General features: G+C 42.1%; 1 protein-coding gene across 2 annotated transcripts in view; it reads left to right on the forward strand.

Moving 5' to 3' along the window:
* The window catches only part of RARA (retinoic acid receptor alpha), a 183,324-nt gene that overhangs the window by 22,512 nt on the left and 145,125 nt on the right, over positions 1–15,687 (forward strand). Inside the window, exon 1 of one of the 2 annotated variants that reach the window (XM_007420691.3) lies at positions 2,078–2,316. The exons of the other annotated variant lie outside the window; for it this stretch is intronic. The gene's annotated coding sequence lies outside the window, so the exon portion shown is untranslated. Of the gene's footprint in view, positions 1–2,077; positions 2,317–15,687 lie in introns of those variants that run through there. 2 annotated transcript variants of the gene reach the window in all.

Raw genomic sequence — 15,687 nt, forward strand, 5'->3', positions numbered from 1 at the left:
TTAACCGCCCCCCCCCCGCTCTTTACACATTTACCTTGGAATAAATTCTTGAGATTTACTTCTAAATAGAGGTCGTACAGAGTTATACTTCCTCATGAAACATGAAGAATTACATCAAAACCATGTTCTAAGACTAACTGTCTGTTTTTCCTTCTTGATGCTCTCCAGATGTGTGTTTTCAACTACTTTGGGAAGTTACACCCCAACACATCTGGAGGGCACCAGGTTGGAGAAGGCTGCCATGGATCTTCAGTCATGGCTACTCTATGGCTATTTTTCAATGTATAGTGTAACACAGCAGTTCTCAAAGTGTGGTCTAGGCCCCGAGACTCTTTCAGGGGGTCCATGAAGTCAAATAAATGAATATTTTAAAGTTTCTCAGTTTTAGTATCTAATACAGTAAATATTGATGGATATAACCCACATAAACCAAAGCTCTTTGGGCCCTCAATCATTTTGAAGAATATAAAGGGGTCCTGAGGCCAGAATGTTTGAGAATTGCTGGTGTAACAAAACATTTTAAAATGATTTATTGTATTAGCATCCACCAAATAATACTGGAAGAAAAGGCTAAATGTCTCCACTTAAGAGCGAATGACTGGCTAAAATCTCCACACTGAATTCACAGCAGGAATACAGCTCAACCTTGAATTCAAATTCAGAGTTTTGAGTCAGCCCTGCATCAGATCCTGGGGTAAGACAATCCCCTGCAGAAGCTCCCTCCTCTTCAAATTTTATTGGCCCATCACTGTTTCCTTCCATCTGCCTTAGTGCTTTTAAGCTGCAGTCCTATTCACGAGAGGGGAGCAACTTCCCCAAAGCCCTGGGTGCAGCCTTCAGAGACCACCAAGCTTGCCATGGAACTGTAATTTTAAAGTCTCAGCCCAAGTTATCTTGTGGGGAAATATAGGTGGAGGGAGCGCTATGCACCCCCCCCTTATGAAAAGCAGGACAGAAATCAAGTACATGTCACAGAGAAAATATTTAAATACATGACTGGGAGTGATCATGTTAACAGCATATCTTTTTAATGACATGTAAATAAAATCAAATAATTTTTTTCCTAGTCCCACCACTTTTTTGGGAGGGGAGAGCGTAGCTCCCAGCACACACTAAAAAGCCAAGAGTAGTCCTTTGCCTGAAAAAAAGTTATGTGCTAGATAAGGGCTTTCAAAAAGAGTTTTCCGAGTAAATGTGAATTGATTTGAATACAAGAGGATTTACTTCTAAACAGCTATAAAGAGGAGTGCACTTTTAATATTCAGGGTGCTTCCCCTAACTTATCTCAGTCTTCAGGCGAATAATGTCAACTAGGCCTGGGGTTACTCCCCATTTTGCAGGCGGGAGTCTTACTGAGAGCCACGCAGGGAGTTCGCGATGGAGAACTGAATAAGGGAATTTCAGACTCGCAACCCCGTTTCTTATTGCAGGCATCAACTTTCAATCCCCGGCATCCTTCCGTGGAGAAACACTGTGCTACTTTCTCAGGAACTGCATCATCCCCTTTAGGATGCGCACACCAGGCCGGGAGTAAGCGTGGCGCTCCCGGTCAACATCTTGGACTATCCTACCCGGCGACGACCTGAACGGAATAACAGACCGATCCTGAGCAGAGTGTCTCGGATAACAGCAATACACACGTCGGCGTGGCGAAAGTCTCTACGGGCTTTCGATGGAAACTGCAGGCTGCCATATGCAGGATTACGTTCTAAATGGGGCTGACTCTCGCCTAGGTGCCGTTGAGCCTTACGAGCCGGTGCCACTGAAATGCGTGAGCGCTGCTCCCGAGAAGGACGGGGCGAAAGTTTCCCTCTGCCCAGCTCCGCGGAAGGCAGACGCCTCGAAAGGCTACTCCTGCAACCACGGCGGGCAGCACCTTCCCCATTCTTTTCCTCGTTCCAACCCCCTCCTCCGCGACCCTTGCATCATCATCCATTGGCTGGGAAAAGGGAAATGGGCGTGGCTTGGCCCACCTCCGTCTCCTCGCTCATTCTCTCTGTCTCGCTTCCCCCCCCCCCCGCCTCTCCCCGACTCGGTTCCAGTGTAAAGTTTCACCGAAGCACATGACTGGCTTTAATGGCTGCTGAGCGCTGGGGCGCGCGCGCTGCCCAGCGCAACGTTGCGGTCCCTCCTCCCTTCCTCCCCTCCGTCCCAGGCGGGCTAGGCAGCCGTTCTGTGTGACTTTGCAAAGCTGGGACCCCGGAGCGTGTCCCTCTGTCTTCCGGAGAGCAGGGCTGGCTTTTTAGGGGTTGGCGAGAGTTTTGTGCATGCCCTAGAAACTAAGAGGAAAGAGAAGGAGAGGGATTTGCTTCCCAGGTAAGAGTTTTGATTACCTGCGCCTCCTTCTTTTGCAGACTTTGTTCTGGATATGTGTTTGGAAGGCAACGGGAGAAAGGGAGACTTGTCTCTATTTTCTTTAGTTCTCTACGCGTTAATTTAACGGGCGGAGGGGGAAAGTCTCTTTCGGAGTCGTTTTTGTCTTGTTTTGTTCCTACTAGATTCCGATCGAAGGCTAGGATTACATTGCAGCCCTCCATCCCTTTTCCTTCTCCCCCCCCCCCGCCCTCTGTTTCTGCCCCATACCTGTTTGGAGTTGAACGGGGTTGCTTCTCTGCGTCTTCTTTCCCCTCAGTGCCCCCCCACCCCATTTCGTTAATAGTCCTTCTCATCTACACTGAAATCAGAGGAGCCTGACGTGTGGATTTCAGAAAGATCCTTCTGGGGCTATTATTTGCAGTTGTCAATAGTTTCCTGAAGTTGTAATTATTGTGCAGACTTATTTTGGTGGGTATAACTGTTCAGGCAATATCAGAGGTTCCAGTTTGGGGGATAGTGTAAAGGTTGCATTATTTCATTTCTGTTCCAGTTTTCCTCCCTCTGCTCTTTGGGAAGTTTCCTAATAAATCCAACTGTTGCTTCCAGCCGTCCTATTCAGCTGTCATGGGGGCTGCCCTCACCCCCTGCTGCCGTTGCTGCAAGGGTTAATCAGGCCAGCTGGAGGTGGAGATTTTGTTCTGCAGAATCTGATATTCTTATCAGGCACCCCTGTTCTTCCTTTGGCATGTTGGCCTCTTCTACTCTTTTTGGAGAAAATCTTTTGTGTGTGAATATGGTGGGACTCTGCCTTGGGGTCAGGGAGGCATCCCGAGGTTTAAGCTGCTGGTTTGTCCTGATTTCTGCTGATGGAGTGGCTAACCTTACAGTTGCATCCTTGCACACGTTTGAGGGTAAATCTGTTTGAACTCAATGGGAGTGACTGTGGAGTAGGCATAGACAGGACTGTACTGTCAATGTTTTGACAGTACAGATAGTTCCTGTTTAAGGATGACCCATAGTTAAGAACGGAGCCTATTGTAGCAAAAATTAGTTTCTTCTACTTCAGGCTCCTACCTCCCCAGAGTGAGGGAAAGTAAAGCATTCAAAGGAGAGGAGTCTCCCTGTTTCTTCTCTTCTCTTTGAGCAATTCCCACAAGTTTCTTTCCTTTCAGATCTTGAAAGAAAATACTGATCTGTTTTCCAGTGCCACGTGTGGGTGTGGCTAGCGATTCTGCTGCTTCCAAATGAAGTTTTGTACTTCATATTATTGGCAAGGGGATTCCGGCTCCCCCCCCCGACTAAATTGTACTTCTTGTCAAAGGTTCTGTTTATGTGATTCCTTCTCCTTCACATTGAAAATTCAAAATGCTGCAGAAATGCCTCTGGTTGTGCCACTTCTCTGGCACAATTGCAGAAATATCTGGCCTTTGTAGGAAACCTTGGAGTCAAAATAAAAGACAGAGCCAGCGATGTCTGTCTTGCCAAACTACCAGTGGTTGGTCGACCCGTGGGTGGAAAAACAAGACCGTGGCTTAGCTTTCAAGAGGATGTTTCCAACTTGGTCTGTGTTTTTGCAGTGTCTGAGCAGCCTTGTGGGTGTGAAATTGGAGCCGTGGCTCTCACATATTTTTTCATGCCCAGCTTTCAGAATTGGGATATCCAGTCCTGTCGGGCTTTTGGACTAAGATACTATTTTTTTTTTTGCATGTCTAGCGCTAAGATGTGGTATTGTGCCTGACCCAGTCCCATAGGTGGCTTGCGAGGCAGCTGTGAAATGGGTTCAAACACTTAGGGAAAAGTAGGCTGGCGGCTAAATCCCGCTTTACTTAAGGTGGTCAGCAGCTGTGTGGAAGCAGTGATGGTTACCAGCTTCTGCTTTTATTAAAAAAAGAACCCTGACTTGTGGTCGGGTGCTTAGCTGTCAAGTCATAAAAAGGTAAATCTGTAAAGAGGGAAGCAGTCATCCATTTAGAGAAATTACCAGCTGGTTTGACTTCAGACATCAGGCAGGAAGGGAAACAGCATGTCTGGTGTATGTATGCATCTGCGTGTGTATCTGTGTTTAATTCTCCAGCTTTGCAACTCTGTTCAGTTTGGATATTTGAGGTCCCTGGCTGAAAAGAATCCCGAGTGGTATGAAGATGGAGATTTTTTACATTTGTGATCATGGCTTTCTTATTATAGAATATTAGTAACAGTGATGGGAATCCTTATAGTTTATGTAGCATGTGGACACACTCAAACTGCTTCAAGTACAGTGTCTTGGTACTTTTAGCATATTGCAAATGAGAGGCTGAGAAAATTGCAGCTTGTGGCTGAGGTGAGAGATGGACCAGGGATCTTGATGTTATTAATTTGTAAAAGTAGTTCTATTTGTTAAAATAGTTTTTGCTGATGTTGTTTTTAAAGCATTCCAGTTTTTTTTCTGGCAACTCGAAAGCACCAGAACAAGATGATACATGATATGCACACAGTGGGATAAGTAGCATGTTTCTAGATTACACACGCTTCTTCTCTTGTAGTTTTTTTAAAACCCGGTTTTATCAATTATGTATCTTTCCTTTTAAAATGTCAATTAAATCTCACAAACGCTTGACTTAGTTTTATAATATGTATTACACGAGAACCTTCAGGATAATTAACTGGTGTAATATAACCTTCTGGCTAGCAACCAAGGTCTCTGTTTGGCAATCTTGAATATGCAAGACTGCAGATCCCATTTGGGAAGCAAGTCCCTTTCAAACCAGTGGAACTTCTTTATAATTTCTGCTAAGATTGTAAAAGAAGTCTGCTCCTCCTGTGGCCTTGCAGGATCAGTTGAATTAAATACTGCCTATGTGCTCAATTCAAACTATCATGTGCATGCAGAGAACATGAACTTATAAAAATGACTTTTTGCAATCAGATCAAAGACAGTCTCCACCAGCAGTGATTTGTCAGATTTCCTTGAGGAGGGCAGGAAGCCCATAAGGAGAGCAAGGTGGAAACAGGCTTTTCCATTCTGGTAAGGAGTCATTAGGGACAAAGTGTAGTGCATGTACATCTGGATGTTTTCCTTTCAGTTATTGTGGGAGAAGGGAAACACAACAGTATAATCATGGCTCTAATTTCAGGCCCCTAAAACTGCTCTGGCCAGCCCAAAACATAGGCCAGATTGGAAACAAGCTCTTGAAATACTGATAATTTGGGCTGGTTTTCCTATAGTCCCAATCCAGAATCCATTTTGTTTTGTTGGCTTAATGTCAGACCCGCTCCCCCCAAAACTCTATGGTTTACATACCATAGTGAATAGACACATTGTACTAAATCAAAAAACCAATGAACCACATTATGCATTAGCTTTATATGTGAACCGATGGCTGAATGCAAACATTGTGAAAAGCATGTGTTTGGTTTAGGTTTAGCATAATGTGTGAACCAAACCATTTTTGCCTTGTAAGCCATTATTTATGGCTTAATGTTATGTGGGAATCAGCTCAGTATGCTTTGTTCAACTGCAGTGGTTAAAAAAATGTTGATACAGTAAAATGAGTGAATTCAGCATGTGTCTTCCATAAATTTAATCCCATTTTTAGAAGTCATTTAAGCTATTGACTATTGTATCTTGTGGCAATGACTTCGTTATTTATACAGTGCATGGTGAAGTTCTTCCTGTTGTTTTGTTTGATCTATAGAGAATATTCTGATTTCACATCCTTCCAAATTACCCAGATCCCCAATGTGTGCTCTCGAACAGTGTTTCTCAACCTCAACAACTTCAAAATGTGAGGACTTCAACTCCCAGAATTCCCCAGCCAGCATGCTGGCTGGAGAATTCCGGGAGTTGAAGTTCACACATCTTGAAGTTGCTGAGGTTGAGAAACACTGTTCTAGGAGATAGGGTATAAAGACAGTGCTCCTTTGTCTGACTCCAGTTTAGGGAATTACCATACACCTCAATTGTTTTCCAAGTCTCTATTGGGCAATTGGGCCCGCTCACAGCTTTCCAAACTCTTAACTTTCCTGCCTAAGTAGGAGATGCTGAGCGCAAAACCAGGGGGCTTCTGCATCAGAGAAATCGTAGCTTCTAATAACATGCCAAGTTTAATTTTGCTGTTTAAAAAATCTTAACATACACATTTGTCTGCAAAAGTTATTAGCCCAGGAATATATTTGTTAGTCTGCTTTTACGTGTACCTGCTTAGCTTAGTCAGTCATGCCCCTTTACAATGAATGGATGAGGGGGTTGTTCTTCAGCTGGCTTGTGGCAGACCCTGATGCTGTATTTGAGCTAAGAGAAAGAGTGACTGCCCCAAGTTTACTTAACTGGCTCCCATGCCTAAGGGAGAATTTGAACCTGGTTTTCTCTGCTCCTCCTCAGTCACTTTAACTACCACACCATTTTGGCCCTTTACAATAATAATACTGTACTTTTCTGACTAGTTATCTACTGGTGATTCTTACTTATCACAGGTAAAAAGATGATTGGCTGTTGACAAACCTGGTTTATATGTTTCCTTTCATGGGCAGGCAACCTGGTGATTTTCAGCGGCTTCAGATTTCAAATCCCATGAGCCCCAGCTAAATATCAATAACAGCAAGGGGTGGAGGAGATTTAGTCCAAAATATCTATAGAACACCAGGTTAGCTGCCTCTTCCACAGCCCTAAAAGTTTGATAAGATGAGCTGATTTAACCTTCTTGTGCATGTGAATACCAGTCACACTGGAGCTGAGAAGCAGCTACCCACTGTTTATTCAAGAATGCTTGTTCTTGTCATGCAATATAAAGGGATAACAGAAGTATATGCAAAGTATATTATCCATAGAGTGTATATTATTCACAGAGGGAAATTACAGAGTGTATATTATTCATAGAGGGAAGCTAATATGTTAATTTATGGAAGTATGAATTTCCTTCAAGATTGCTGGATGTAACGCATCTCTACTACTTTCTTTATGCAAAGCATACCAGTTGGATTTAATGGATTTTTTTCTTAAATGATTCATGCCTTATTCCAAGAAACTTAGGGTATTATTTGTATTTTTGCAACCAAAGTCTGCAAAATGTATTAGATGAGTTGTGATGGCCAAGCCTGCATACCCAATGAATGTAATAGTTGTATGAAATTTGAACATTGATTCCCATGTCCAAGTTCACTGTATCATAGCAGTTCTTATCATGGCTCTTGAGGATTAGCACATAACAAACTCCATATTATTTTTTTCACATGGGCAAGTCCATTGGTGTGTTTTCTTTAGGCTATTATCAGAACTATGGCATCATATTATGCACTGAGCTATTTTGATCCCACTTAAATGCATCAGGAAGCTGTTCCCTATTGCCACTTTCCAATGTGTGTGTCAGAATCCGGAAATACAGAGATGTTGCTATTGCACTGCACTTAAAAAAATGGTTCATTTCTGCGTACAAGTGCAGACATGCATATGCCTTGGAAAGCATAGTCCCGTGGTCTGGAAACTGTTCCATTTTTGTGGATCTTTCCAGTGTGACACAGAAATAGAGCTCCAGTCCTGTAGCTTTCTCAGTTGTACTTTGTTCCAGAGAAAGTCCTGCCTCTTGGGAATTTTTTGCTGTGGAATTCCTCTTGTTTGCAGAGCAGAAAATTATCCCATGTGCCCATCTGAAAGAGCAAGCAACACATACATTTCCCCTTTAAAACAATATTTAAAGTTGCTTGGTATGAGTGCATCTAGTCAGCTGGTTTAAAAAAGGAAATATTTGTTTTAGAATAGGAGGATCTAGAGGTATTCATTTCCATACTATTCTGCCAGTACTTTACAATGATCTAAGTCCTCCTTCTGACCTCCTTGACACTGTGGTATTGTATTCCATACCCTAAAAGCAATTTGTCTGTTGCCCAATGCTGTTCTGTTTAGGCTGTGCCCCTCAAGTGCCAAGGAATCCATATGGCATTTCAGTGGCACTGCAGGGGCTAGACTCCCAAAATGGGCTGCTCAGGATCCCTACGTGGGTTAAAATCCTTCTCTTTCTTTTATGTGCGTGCATGGATTGGACAGTTTTCTAAAACTTAATAAAACTCTAGCTAGTGTTCCAAATGCTGGTGTATTTCAGCAGTAACATAGATGGGAAACTCTCTGTGTCCAAACATGTTAATCTCATTAATTCAGCTGCTGTTTTTACTTTGGCTGATATAGCTTATTGTACTGCTTACTTTTATATTTTGTGTGCCAGTATGATGAAGGGCAATATAGAATGATTCAGATAAGTAGAACAGTTCTCTATCTCTTGATGACTTATTTTACCACAGTGTCTGAGGCCGAGTTGAGGCAATAAGTTTGTGTTAAGTTTAATGCCTCAAGGGGATGACTGGAATTTTAGGTCAACTCATCAGAGTGCCAGATTGGGGAAAACCGCTCTAGGTGGTTCTGCTTCAGCCTATAGTGACAGGGGCCCCAAATGAAAGCCTTGTACTCAGGGAAAAGTAGTATCATACAAAAAGCTTGGCTTGAACCCTTAGCTCAGTAAGTACTGATGCAAAGCTTTGTGAGGACAATGGGAATTATGGAAGAGATTCAATCAGATGATTTATGGGCTGTTTCAGACACCCCCCCCGAATGGTGGTAGTACTGATGGTTATCGTTCCCTCGATATGTTTTCCAGGTGTGGCTTATAAAACACTTTTATCTCAGGGTTGAGAGACTTGGATTATGGTATTAGTTCCATCATGATGGATTGGATAACCATATTTATTTATTTCCCAACAATTTGGAACATTTTTGCCAGGTAATCATTTTTCTGTTCCCACGCTGCGTGGGACTCCTTTCCTGCACTTGAGGGAAATTGTTTGCGTTCACATAAACTGTGGGCCTGGAAGCCACATTTGCAGATACTGGCTGGCAACAACTTTTATTGTTTCTGAAAGTCTGAGTATCGTTCGGGTTGCCAGCTGCAGTTGTATGAGCTGCTGGGTCACATGGCTGCCTTTACTCATGGGAATGACTCCCTGTGAGTGTAGAAAATGTACTTATTGTTTGCATTGAGATGATCCTATGGTAACCCCAACCAGCTTTGATTGTCTGAAGGGTCCATCACATTATAGATCTGGCAGCCCCTGTATGCAGAGTAAGCTAACAGATTTCAGTTTTGGGAGCCTCACTGAACTATGAAGTCCAACTTTTGATTCAAAGATGTCTTTAATAATAGGTCCTATTTTTTTCTGCATGTCGTATCACATTAAAAAGAAAATGAATCGACTATAGCGCATCTGTGAACTTTACAGCTCCTTAGTTGTGTAAGAGCAGTGTTTGAACTTACTGACTTCTCCATTTTTGATTTGTGGAAAGTATGAAGGATGTCTACACATCATGAAGATGGTTTTTAGTTTTATTACTCTTTTCACATTCTAACAGAATGAGTTTATTCAAGGCTGTTCTAAACAAAATGTGTATATATAGGAAGTTTTGTCTATGGGAGAGGCTTTAACATTTTGTGAAGACTTTTCAGAGGTTTTCTCCTCCATGTTACATCCATTAAATAAACAACAGTAATTTGCCTACTTCCATGAATATTCAATAAGGGTAGCTCTCGCAACCCCTAGTTCTTCAAGAGCTAACAGTGCCACACATATATGTTGGTTTTTAGATATTCTTCTGTCTCCATCTTGAATGATTTGATGGCATTAAGCCTTCATTCTCCTTTCTTGAAACAATCTCTTTTCCTCTTACAGATTGTAATTTGAATCCTGTTGAGGGGCCTTACCTAACTGTTGGTTTCTAAATATGATAGGTTACTGTTTGAATATTATGGAAGGTGAAGTTCAACAACGCTGGAGGGCATCACATAAGGGAAGGCTGCTGTGGAATATGAAATGGAGCATATACATTGTCTGCATGCACATAAATATTAAATTGAAAGGATAGACTTATATGTTCTCAGTTCCCCTCCATTCCCTGGCTGGCATCATCTGCTAGATATTCTTGTGTTGATCAACATTCTCAGCATGAATATCAGTGATGCTATCCACTCAGATTCATTGCATTAGACCAGGCACTCTCCAAATGTGTTGAAACATGGCTGGCTGGGAATTCTGGGAAACACCATTCCAAAACATCTGGAGGATGTCAAGTAAGGAAAGCTGCACTCTTGTTTGAAAGTTTGAGATCCTCTTGTCTCTTTCTTGTTGTTGCTCTTGTTTTCTGGAGGAGGAAACTGATGCTATGTGGTGGCAATAAAAAACAGATTGTTCTGAACCATTTCAAAGGCCAAGTCTCCTGTCTTGCCATTTAACGCCACTGTTCATTTGTCAATGTAGATTAAATCCAGAAATTCTGGGTGCTTAAATAATGTTGCTTTCTGCTTCTTTAATTTAGATTTCACATCTTCCCATCACCTCCTGCAGTTGGGCTTCAAACTAAGAACCCAGCTATCCTGTGGTACTCCTGCTGAACCACACAGTTCTCCCCTTGATGCAGAAGCTCCATTGCAGACCTAGATATATGTGATATCTTTGTGAGCTGTATTAACTGTGCCAGCAGTGAGAGCAATCAGTTAGATTGTGCAACCCCATCAGCGATATGCTGATGGGATCGCAAAATATTAAATAAATTGGTTGACCCTTAGGTATGATGGGTAGGCTGTGGCTGCAGTGGAGGGAAGCAAGTCCTCCTTGCTTCAACAAGTAAGTTGGTTGATGCTTAATCATTATTATTGTTGGTGGCCTTTATTATGGCCTAACTCCACTTTAAATTATTTTTTTAATGAAGCATTTTTAAGAAAGGGGGGGGGGAAGGAAAGAAAAAAGACATATGCACAAAAAGGAAAAAAGGGAAAAACAAAAATGGATAAAGTTGCAAGCATCCTAGAATGAGATTAACATTTTAAATATTTTAATGATTAATTTTAAGTAACTAAATGTACTATATTTTAAAAACTATCAATCATTGTTGAAACCTAAGTACTATGTGAATATCAACAGCAATAGTCAGTACAGTATAAATCAGAATGAAATGAAAAATTACAGTGATTGCTATCTGAGCAATTAAGGACTTTATGTTACGAGAAACACAATTTTTGGAAGTGGTAAAAACCCATATATAAAGTTATAATCCAAAAATGCTTTCTAAGTTTAGTTAAATTCTGTGTCAGATTTTCTTTTCAAATGTGAAGTTATTTTGGACATCAGTGTGTTACTCCCACAGCTTAATTAACCATACTTCTGCAGAAGGGCCTGGAAAACTTTCCAATAGGATGTATAGAATTTACTTTGCAGCAGTTACCGGGTACTGTAGAGAGTTAATTCAGTATACTGTACTTTGTGGGAATATAAGGTTGTAATATTTAATAGAAATAGCAGGTTGGAAAGAAATTCAGCTTTTAAAATTTGTTTCATTATATGTTGTTTTCCAAAATGGTTGTTTTACAACATTGCCAGTATATATGGAAAAATTATCCGGTATGATCATTCCATTTCCAACAATTGTTAGGAAAGGAACTGTCCAGTTTACCATTCAGTACTGGAGGACTATACCAGCAGTAAAACATCTTATATTGGTTTTCTCTAAGAATAATATTCTGTGTGAATTTAATATTTTTCTTCTGTTAAAATTCCCATTATTGCTTATTGCTTATCTAAATTCTAAATCCATTTTATCATACTTTACGGCCTTTAACTTGTTCAGTTTCTGAGTCATATCTCACCAACAAGTTATAAATATAGCCCAGCAAATGCTCTGAATTTTGTGTTACGAGGTTTTCAAATTTCGTTAAGTCTCTAAGTGTTCCTCCTTGTTTTTTGTAGTTCCTTTAAAGTATATTGCTTATTTGAAAATATTGAAACTGGTTTGGTAATTCTGGCCATACTGAAGAAAAAATCTCAGAAGATTTTATCTTTATCTTATTAGTAATCAGATCTTGCAACTTATATGAGTCTCTTCACTGAGTGAATTTCTTTCCGCTTTTCTCTTCATAAAATAAATGTACAATAATGAGGCAAGAGGTGATAAGTCTGGACTGATTTGTTTTCTGATTTTATCTCAGATGTTCATTGTTGCATAATCTCTTAAAAGCTGTATACAGATAGTCCTCGAGTTACAACCATTTGTTCAGCGACTGTCCAGAGTTACAGTGGCATTGAACGAATGGTATTTATGTCTGGACTCTGAAGTGTTTGTTTATTTGTCAAATTTATATGGCTGCCCATCTCACAAAAAGTGATGTTATGGCCATTGCAGCGCCCCTGCTATCACATGATCAAAATTTGTAAGCCCGCCTGCACTTATGACCACAGAGGCACTTCAACTCCCCCACCCACCTGTCTCCCCCCCATCTCTGCCCTTTTGGCTGTTCTGCACAGCAGCGCTGCTCAGTGGTGGCGGTGCTGAGGCTTAAGTAGAGGCCTGGGCCTTCAGCAGTCTCCGCTGGCTGCCCCTGTGCCTCTACTTCAGCCCCAAGTGCCACTGCCACCACCAAGGAGTGCCACCTCAAGCCCCGTGCCACAGCCCCCTCAGTGCCACAGCACAAAGCCCCAGCTGCACCTTCCACTCTGCGCTCTGCTTGCCCTGCCACCCTACCAGCCCTGCCACCCTGTGCTCTGCTAGCCCTGGCACTCTGCTGGCCTTACCGGCCATGCTGCCCTGCGCTTCACTTGCCCTGCTGTCCTGCCACCCCCCAGCTGACCCTCTCTGTCTTCCTGCTGCTGCTGAGGCGTGCCAGCCTGGCCCAATGTGAGGCAGCTGCTGCCACACCAGGCCTTCTTCCTGAGGCATCTCATGCCATTCTCCAAATCACATGACGTTCTCATGATGCTTCAGAAGGCTTCCAAGGCCTTCTAAAACCACATGAGAAGGCTGCACCCACCATTCTCCAAATCATGTAGGCTGTTGTTGTGATGCTTCGGAAAGGAAAGCTTCTGAGGCCTTCTGAAGCATCATGAGAACGGCATGTGCGATTTGGAGAATAGTGTGAGCAGCCTCAGGAAGAAGGCCTGGTGTGGCCAGTAGCTGCCTCGCATAGGGCCATGCCGGGCATGCCATGTCAGCAGTGGGAAGAAGACAGTGAAGGTCAGCTGGGGGCGGCTGAGCCAGCAGGGCAGCAGGGTTAGTGAGCGCAGGGCGGCAAAGGCAGCAGAGGCAGCAGAGTGCAAGGTGGACATCACACTTTACAACCTCATTACAGTACTTAGTAATGGAAATTCTGGCCCTAATTACCATCGTAACTCGAGGACTACCTGCATTTCCGTTTGTATCAGTCCAAAGATAATTGTGCTATCTGCCTGGGAGTCCTGGTTCCTCACTGGAGGTAACCCAAGGAGGTAACTGAGGGTAACCCAATCAACCCATTATAGCAGTGCTTCCCAAACCTGGGTAAATTACCCAAAGTTGGGTAAAAGTGGTTTTTCTTTGGGTAACGACACACAGACCCATTACCCAATCACAACAGGAACATTTAAATTGACTTAAAGATCGCCATGTGTACTAAATATATATTCAAAAATCTCTCAAAGTATTCCTATTAAGAAGAAAATCGATGAAATTACCTATGGTAATTTGTTGAAATGACATAAAGATCATTCCATGATATTGTTTTTATAGTACAGGTGATCCTCGAGTTATGACCATTCATTCAGCGATCATTTGAAGTTAGGATTTGGGTAATGAAGGAAAAAGTTTGGGAGGCATTGCATTATAGGGTGATATAATCCATTGTAATCCCAGTTAAATGGCTAGCTTGATAATATACTTTATAGTTAAGTGCTGTCAGACCACCACCTTGTTTTGAATCCTGTAGCATCTTATATGTAATCCTTGGTCTTTTATTAAACCATTTAAAACTGGTTACTTATCTCTGCCATTCATTTAATACCATGTTTTCAATTTTTATTGGAATAATTTGGAACAGAAAATTGGTAGAATATTCATTTTAATGCTGCAATTTTCCTAAACCAGACAGTTTTAACTTTCTCCATCTTAAAAAAAATCTGCTATTATATTTTTCCAGATCTGCGAATAGTATTTTTAAATAGATCTTTGCTGTTTTGTGTCAAGTATATTCCCAGGTGTTTTAGCAGTGGTCTGATTTAAATTCTGAATGGGTCAACTGAGGCCAGGACTAGCAATGCAACCTTGTGGTTTTGTGGACTTCCTTGCAACAGTGAGAAAAACTTAGCAGAGTTGGATTGTTCTTTTGCCCTATTAGCTTTTCCTCTCTCCAAAAAGATGAGATACCTAGCAGGTGGCTGAGCCAGTGAATTGGGACAGCCAGCTTATCTGGATGAAGATGGTGAGATGTGCTTGATAGGACAACAGCAGCTCTGGGTTTGACAGGTAGACCGCAAAGCCTTCTGAATGGAAGATGGATTTAGGAGTTCTTTTTTCAGTATCACTTACGTGAAGTCCATCCCTTTCCATCTAAGAGGGAGAGAGCAGGCCAGGAGAAAAGTCTGGCATTGGGAACTAGGGCTGAAGGTCAGCATCTGTGGCTTTTTGCACAAGAGACAAGCTAAGAATAGCCGAGTCCTAACGTCACTGTCTCTTTAGCTGGGCCTTTCCCAACTCTTGGCTGGGTACCTGCTTGGCTCTCCAAGAGCTTGTTAGGTCAGGGGAAAGGGAATGGAAAGGTTGCTACATACCCAGGTGGGTCTGTTGTGGCAGGAAGGCATTCTTTATTTTAACTCATCAGTCCTTTCCTCTGGGGTTGCAAGGTCTTAGAAATCTTCAGTCACAATCTCCAAATTTGGGGGCATGCGATAACAGTTCCATTACTTTAGCTCTGAAATTTGCAGGGTCTCAAGCAAGAAAAAGCTGCCACCTGCTCTGACTTAAAAGCTGCCTGCATTCTGTTCAGTCTGGCTGTGAACATGTCCTGTCTTTAAACTGACGTGCAGGATATTACATGTAAGTGTGCTGAAAACCAAATCCAGCTGCATTTGCACTTTTAACGGACCTGACTTTGGCTAGAGAGCTAGTGACATGGGCAACATGATCTAAGAAAGGCCTTCTAACAGGTGACAGAATGGCAAACCAGGTGAATATGAAGAGTGTTTCCATATCTCCTGCAAGATCCTACTGTACCTAAAACTGGGTTCATTTTACAACGTTGGAGAAGGTGAGCTCTTACTTGTACTTACTCTGATCATCCTCTGAATTCTCTTGTGTTGTTGCCAGAGTGACTAAAACTTTTTTTAGTAAACTTATATCCCACCTTTTCAAAACAATGAGGTCATTTGCATGAAACACCAAGTTTAGTTGAAAAAGAGCATGGAGGATTATGTGCTTTGTTTAGCATAATGTATAAACCTGGCACGCTCAAAGCCAGTCAGGAAAAGAAGTCATAGTTTGTTTTAGATTTATTTCTTTGCTCTGTGTCATTGGCTTACCCAGCACAGCAAACAAACCATGATAAAGCTATCCAT

The sequence above is a fragment of the Python bivittatus genome, unplaced genomic scaffold, assembly GCF_059951505.1.
Source record: "Python bivittatus isolate LINGU-HERP-01145 unplaced genomic scaffold, Pbiv_v1 ctg000410_np1212, whole genome shotgun sequence".
Classification (NCBI taxonomy): Eukaryota; Metazoa; Chordata; class Lepidosauria; order Squamata; family Pythonidae; genus Python; species Python bivittatus.